The following is a 6,160-nucleotide window of genomic DNA, read 5'->3' as shown; positions in this document are numbered from 1 at the left end:
AAGACCTAACAATGTCATTTTGTTCTTTTGGTCAGCTGGGAGAAAAGACATTTGGCAAAACTTAAGGTTTTAAAGTGAGAGACTTTATTTTTTTGGGCTCCAAAATAACTGCAGATGGTGACTGCAGCCATGAATTTAAAAGACGCTTGCTTCTTGGAAGGAAAGTTATGACCAACCTAGACAGCATATTAAAAAGCAGAGACATTATTTTGCCAGCAAAGGTCCATCTACTCAAAGCTATGGTTTTTCCAGTAGTCATGTATGTGGATGACTACATGGATGTGAGAGTCGGACTATAAAGAAAGCTGAGTGCTGAAGTATTGATACTTATGCACTGTAGTGTTGGAGAAGACTCTTGAGACTCCCTTGGACTGCAAGGAGATCGAACGAGTCCATCCTAAAGGAGATCAGTCCTGAGTATACATTGGAAGGACTGATGCTGAAACTGAAACTCCAATACTTTGGCCACCTGATGCAAAGAACTGACTCATTTGAAAAGACCCTGATGCTGAGAAAGATGGAAGGCAGGAGGAGAAGGGGATGACAGAGGATGAGCTGGCTGGATGGCATCACCGACTCAATGGATATGAGTTTGAGTAAACTCTGAGAGTTGGCATTGGACAGGGAGGCCTGGCGTGCTAGAGTCCTACAGTGCTACAGTCCATGGGGTCGCAAAGAGCTGGGCATGACTGAGCAACTGAATTGAATTGACTGAAGGTTTCATCTTTGATTCTATTAGAACCTTGAGGACTTGGTTTTGTTTTTATTTCCACACAATTGAGGTTAAGTTATAATACAATAGTTTTGTTGGAGGCCTGGAAAACACACACTTTTTGTTCTTCTTGTTATATGTTTGCAGGTAAGAATAAAACATCTTGCATCTTCCTACCTAGGGAAGTAAGCTCTTCGTTGGTTCTAGTAGATTGTGAAAAGTCTGGTGCTGGGTCACATATTAGAGTTAGTTACATATTGGAATTCCACCGGGTAGGAGACAGTGGGAAAGGCCAGGGAGGACGTGTCCACCACAGGCAAAGCCACCAGTGTGGCCCATGGAGGTGTGTGATATTTTAAGAGCTATTGGTACCATCTGGAGCTTTTTTCTGTACCCCCACTCCTTTACACAAATAACAATTGGTAAGCCCCATCTATGACTTAGTATTTTACAACAAAGAGCAACAGGATATAAGACATAAAACATGACATTAATTATGGTGTATGGCTCTATAGCTTGTATATATATAAATATTGATGTTAAAGTCAATGTTGGTCCGAGGACTGCACAAATGATATGTTTTTACTCCATGGTTGACTTTTTTGTCAATGACCCTCATGTTTGAAGCCTTGGTCTCCTCTTGGGCTCTTCTCTTTTTGTTCTCTTCACATCCCAAGGGTTTGGTCTACTGCTCAGTTAGCTATGTAGTGTTTCTATCTCTTTCTCATCCACACTGCCAGCCTGGATTCAGCCCTCTTTACCTGGGTGTATTAGTGTGGGTTTTCCCCACAAAAGAGCCTGACATAAGGACTTGGGTATAAGGAGCAGGAGTGAGGGGGAGTGGAGAGAGAGAGAGGGAAGGAGGGAAGAAAAGCCAACATTGGGGTATGTTACTGAGGGTCCAGATCGCTTTGAACAAGGGAGATGTGATCCCACTGGGACCTTTTAGAAATGTAGAGAGTAGCTACCACAACAGTCCACCTAAAGGACAGAAGACAGACATTTATTCAAGGTTTCTGGCCCTGGTGGGCTCTCAGAGACTTACAGAAAGGCTGAAACAGTCACCTGAAATTGTTACCGAAAGGTGCAGGGTCTCGCGGCTCACCACTCAAAAGCCAATAAGCAGGCCAGGTTGGTGGAAGGGAAAGTTTGCTGTATCTCAGATGTCAGTACCTGGGGAGGAGGATGGACATCTATCCAAAGGCCCACACCACCCCTGACAAGCAGCAGGAGAGAGTTTTCTAGGCTGAGGGAGGGAGCTACATAAAGAACAGTGCAGTCAGCTCTGACAGTCATCTTGACATTGGTCATTGGTGGTCTGACCAGCGTCATCTTGGTTGTTTTAGGTATAGTTAATCTTCAGTTCAGGGGCTTCCCTGGTAGCTCAGCTGGTAAAGAATCCACCTGCAATGCAGGAGACCCTGGTTCGATTCCTGGGTTGGGAAGATCTGCTGGAAAAGGAATAAGCTACCCACTCCAGTATTCTTGGGCTTCCCCATTGGCTCAGACGGTAGAGAATCCGCCTGCAATGCGGGAGACCTGGGTTCGATCCCTGGGTTGAGAAGATCTCCTGGAGAAGGGCATGGGAACCCACTTCAGTGTTCTTACCTGGAGAATCCTATGGGCAGAGGAGCCCGGTGGACTACAGTTCATGGGGTGGCAAACAGTCGAACGTGACCCAGCACAACCTTTAGTTCCAGGGTCCATTTGCTCCCATCTCTCTGAGGCCCGTTCTCGGAATTGCGGCAGCTTATGTTGTGGGTACAGCCTGCTCATCATGTAGTTAACTTCTTCCACCTGGGGTTTCAGTAGCTATAAGACAGCTCATGGGATATGGCTCAGAATTTTATCTATTGCCCTTGAGAAAGAACTAAAGGTTCTTGGCTCTGCTTAATGACTACATTACTATTATTTTGTCTCTTTTGACTGCTTTCCTTTGCTTCTGCATGTTCTCATTTCTCTGATTAAACTTATTCTTTGGCTAGTGTTTTTCATAGACAAAAGGCAGGCACAGGACATAGGGCGGGGAGCTGGGCAAAAGCCATAGGGTCCTGATTCTGTTTCAGAATCACAGGTGTGTTGAGGGGATGGGATGTGGGCCCCGAGGTGTCTGGTTCTCTGGGCAACTGTGATAACTCCCTACTTCTGAATCTCTGCCTCCAGTCTACCTCTACCTGTGATGTCAGCTTCATCTTCCTCAAGAACAGTGCTTATAATGTACTCCTCTGCTTGAATATCTTCAGTATCTCCTTATGACATCCTGGAGAAAAGATAACCTTGGGATGGCATTCTGGATCCCGGGAAACTGACTGAAGACACTTCAACCTCACAGGAAACCTGGCAGCCGTGTTATTAGTGCCTCCTTGAAGACTTCCTGACATTTCTTTTGAAATTCTATCCATCCTCAAGGGAAAGTTCAAATGTCACCGTATTAGTTTTCTATTGCTGTGTAACAAGCTACCATAAACTTAGTGGTTTAAACCAACAGCCATGTATTACCTCCTGACTTTGTCGGTCAGAATTCTGAGCAGGCTCAACTGGATTCTCTGCTCAGGGTCTCACAAGATGGAAACCAAGAAGTCAGCTGGAGTAGGCATTTACCCAGAGGCTCCCAGGTAGAATCTGTCTCCAGCTCATCCAGGTTGTTGACTGAATTCTGTTTCTTATGTTGTAGAAAGATCATTGTTCTTGCTGGCTGTTGGCTGGGGTTTCTCTGACCTCATAGAGGTTGCTCTTGGCTCTTTACACATGTCCTCCTCCATCTCAGCTGCAGAAAACCTCCCTTGAGTCCCAAGTTGCTCTCATGTTTAAGTTTTCTTCTAGAGATTCATGTGATGAGACTGGGCCCACTTGGATAAGCTCCCTTTTGCCAAATAAAGGAACATGATCACGGGAATAATATCTCAACATATCCACAGGTTCTGCCCATACTGAAAGAAGATGAAATTATAAAAGGGTGAGGATCACTGGGGTCATTCTTTAAATTTTGCCCATCATACCACCTCTTTGAGAATCCTCTTCCGATCCCTTCGGATGAGTGCCAGCCCCTTCTCTGCACCTCACAGCATGTCGTGAGAATGAATTCACTCTCTGCACTGGAGTTTCTATGACCTGGTCTCTCTCCATAGAAAGTAAGAGCCCTGATAACCCTGTATGCAAAACAGAAAAAGAGACACCGAAGTACAGAACAGACTTTTGAACTCTGGGGGAGAACGTGAGGGTGGGATGTTTTGAAAGAACAGCATGTATATTATCTATGGTGAAACAGACCACCAGGCCAGGTGGGATGCATGAGACAAGTGCTCGGGCCTGGTGCACTGGGAGGACCCTGAGGAGTCGGGTGGAGAGGGAGGTGGGAGGGGGGATCGGGATGGGGAATACGTGTAACTCTATGGCTGATTCATGTCAATGTATGACAAAACCCACTGAAATGTTGTGAAGTGATTGGCCTCCAACTAATAAAATAATATTTAAAAAAAAAAAAAAAAGTAAGAGCCCACAGGTCTTCCTTTCCTCCTCTTTGTCTTTCTTAGTCTTGGTTCTTCAAAGTCCCTGAATTATTTTTGGGCCAGAATATATTTTGGTATTGTACTATATTTAAATACTGAAAGACACATAAAGGACTAAACCTTAAAATGTTAAAAAAAAAAATGTACAGAGCCATGAAATAAATGAAGTTCTAGAGAAAAGGAAGTTCTAGTATAATTTTTACAAGAGTTTTCCATGACATTTTCAGTTATGTCTTCTTGGTGGGTTAAGTATGAAACACCCCTCTTTGTTTCTTTTATTACTATTCCCTTAAATTCTATAATGTTTTAATTAAGGTATTAATTTTCTTTTTATAAATAGTAAGCTGTATGTCCTAAAAAGAGTTGGAATTTTTAAATCCAGTCCAAGAGTCTGTCTTTTATTTGCTGTGTTTTACCATTTACATTTATCATGATTACTAAGTAGACATATTACTACCATCTAATTTTGTTTTCTTTTTTCTGCACTTTTATTTACTACTTTTTTCCTTCTTTCCTGCTGTCTATTGTGTTGATAAATTTTTCTTTATTCTTCTTCTTAGAACTACATCAGTTTGTTTATTTTTTAAAAGATTTATTATTTATTTATTTTATTATTTTTTGACTGTGGCGGTTCTTTGTTGCTGCATGTGGGCTTTCTCTGGTTGCGGTGTGCAGGCTTCTCATTGTGGTGGCATCTCTTGTTGTGGAGCACAGGCTCTAAGCACTTGGGCTCAGTAGTTGTGGCCCATAGCTGCTCTGAGGTATGTGGTATCTTCCTAGACTAAGGATCAAACGGATGTCCCCTCCATTGCAAGGCAGACTCTTAACCACTGGACCACCAGGGAAGCCCTCTTTATTCTTATAGCTCTGGGTGTAGTATTTTTGTGATGACCTTAATTTTTAACATGCATACCTAGTTTTTTCCAATAAAGTTTGAAGCTAATTGGTGTTTTTATCCTCTTCTTGAATGAGGCAAGAAGGCACTTGAGTTTAGTGCCTAGATCCCCTGGAGAAGGGAATGACAGCCCACTCCACTATTTTTGCCTAGAGAATTCCTTGGACTGAGGATCCTGGCAGGCTGCAGTCCATGAGGTCACAAAGAGTTGGACAGGACTGAGCGGCTAACACTAAAACATTGTATCACCTTCTTAAATGAGGCAAGAATTTAGTGCCTGTCAACTTCTTGCAAACTCTATACCTAGCCTGATATGGTGTTTGTTTTAGTTCGTTTTTAAACATGCAAAAACTATTTTTATTATTACTATTAATGATTTAAATTTAGTTTTAGATATAGATGTATTACCATATACTACCAATTTCTCTGTTCAGTCTTATTTTTTATTTTATTATTTACATTTTGGCCACCCTGTGTGGCATGTGGGATCTTAGTTCCCTGACCCTAGGGATTGAACCCACGTCCCCTGTGGTGGAAGTGCAAAGTCATAACCACTGGATTACGAGGGAAGTCCCCATTCTTATTTTTATTTTGTACATCTTTCTTTATTCTTTTGCATCTTTTGAAAATTTTTCAGTGAGAATATTTAGGCAGTAAACTTTCTAAGTTATATATTTAAAAGTATTTACTTTTTTGTTTTGTGTCTTAATTTTTATAACACAAAATTTCAAACATGTACAAAGGCAGAGAGTTTTTTTGTGTCATATTTCATGTGTTCATCACAACTTAAACAACTACCAATGCATGCTAACATAACTTCATCTGTATGTCTTCCGCCACTTCCACTGTCTACTTTCTCTTTTGAAGCAAAGCCCACGTTATTATCAAACTGAAGACAAACAGTAATTTCTTAGTATCATCAAATATCCAGTTAATGTTTAAATTTCCCAATTTTCCCTTTTTTACTCTCTCTCTGTAGTTTGATATTCAAATCAGCATTCGTACATTGCAGTAGACTGATCTGTCTCTTGTCTCTATAGGTTC

The sequence above is a fragment of the Muntiacus reevesi genome, chromosome 5 (genome assembly GCF_963930625.1).
Source record: "Muntiacus reevesi chromosome 5, mMunRee1.1, whole genome shotgun sequence".
NCBI lineage: Eukaryota > Metazoa > Chordata > Mammalia > Artiodactyla > Cervidae > Muntiacus > Muntiacus reevesi.
The sequence above is the reverse complement of the archived record's forward strand: the minus strand, read 5'-3'. Positions refer to the sequence as shown.